Genomic DNA, 1,848 nt, shown 5'->3' with positions numbered 1-1,848 from the left:
ATTAAATGCTACTTGTATTGATTACAAAGGAACAGAATGTTTCTATTGTGAATTTTATTTTATCTCAGCTGGAAATTGAAACAGGCTCTCTAGATAGTAAAATTTTAAAACATTCCAGAATCAAGCAATAATCTCTTTAGGGCTTGGCAAAAGTGTACCTGGCAAAGAAAAGAAGAGACCCTATCTTTGGATGACTTGTGGGAATGTTGATGCAAATATATGGGCTGTTTTCTTCTCATAAAAGTTGTTTTGTTTTGTTTTTTTCAAGATTCCCTTTGCTTTATGAAATAGATATTACAGGAAAAATTCGTATCTCCTATATCTCTTCTCCATTCACTTCTGTCGTTTAGTTGGGAATTTATTTTTACAGAAAAAAGGTTTCCCTTAGGATCAGCCAATTGGGGCTTTCTTGACAGGGTTCCTTCAAGAGTGTTTTGTTAAATTAAGTTTGGCCTAAACGTTTCTTCAGACATAGTGAACTGTAACCTAACCTGATGTACAAACAGACTATAATCTGCTCTTGTAAACAAGTAGCCAGTCTTAGCCAATTACAGGCAGCCAACTTTTCAAACCATGTCCAAATAATGCAAACACCCAGCTGTAACCAAGCCAGCTGTTTCTGTACCTCGCTTGCATTTTCTGTAGGTCACTTTCCTTTTTCTGTCTATACATCTTAGTCCACCATGCAGCAGCCCCAGAGTCACTCTGAACCTATTCGGGTTCTGGTGACTATCAAATCGGCAAATCATTCTTTGCTCCATTAAACTATGTTAATTTGCCTAAAGTTTTTGTTTTTAACAGTTCCTTTCAGCTTGCTTCTTTCTTTCCTTCCTTCCCTTCCTTTGTCCTCTCTCCCTTCCATCCTAATGACTATTTACTGAAGACATACAGCCTGTGTTAGGCACTGTGTCTGGAACTACAACAGTCTATAGGCACAGCCCCTGCCCTCAGAAAGCTCATAATCTGCTGGGGAAGATAGACATAGCCTTGTAGTATTGTTGGGACTTCAGAGATCTTTCCAGACTTACTTTTTTTTTTTTTTTTTCCTTTTTGTCTTTTTTCGTGACCGGCAACGGATCGCAACCCNGGAGCGCCACTGCACTCCCAAGCGGCGCACTGTAGCAGTGCGCCACCGGGCCGGCCCTCCAGACTTACTTTTTAAAAAAAAGTTTTGCTCTTTCCTTTCTGGTTTCCTGATGCCTATTTTTAACATTTCCTCTCCCCTTCTGCTCTCTGGGCTACCAGATAGTCAAGAATTGCAGTAAATAAAAGGAAAAGATGTGAGACTGTGAGTTTTAAGGGTCTCCCTACCTGTGAGGTATTGGGCTTTAGTAATGTGGCTTGTACCTCTTTTATAATAATCATGGTTGTGAGCTTTGTTGCAGACAGTTGTGCTGGCCAGAATCTGCTAGATGAGTGGGGAGGGGTGGTGTTATTGTTTTCTATTTCATCTCATTTGGAAAAAGTGTAACGTTTTAGTCTCCCAAGAGGTCAAGTAAATGTGTTATTGCAGAGGCAAAATAACATATAACAGGGGATGCCTGTTTTCCCCGTTTAATATTTATCAGCACCGCACTCTCCTTTTTTTTTTTTTTTAAAAAAAAGATGACTGCTAAGGGGATCTTAACCCTTGACTTGGTGTTGTCAGCACCACGCTCACCCAGTGAGCAAACCGGCCATCCCTATATGGGATCCAAACCCATGGCCTTGGTGTTATCAACACCACACTCTCCCGAGTGAGCCACGGGCCGGCCCCTCGTTTAACATTTATATTGGAACACTTGCATGGCAGAGGTATTGAAGGATTAAGTAAGATAGTGTACAAGAATGTCTGGCACGTGGGCCACC

Source organism: Galeopterus variegatus, unplaced genomic scaffold (genome assembly GCF_000696425.1).
Source record: "Galeopterus variegatus unplaced genomic scaffold, G_variegatus-3.0.2 Scaffold4861, whole genome shotgun sequence".
NCBI lineage: Eukaryota > Metazoa > Chordata > Mammalia > Dermoptera > Cynocephalidae > Galeopterus > Galeopterus variegatus.
This window is presented reverse-complemented; position numbering follows the sequence as displayed.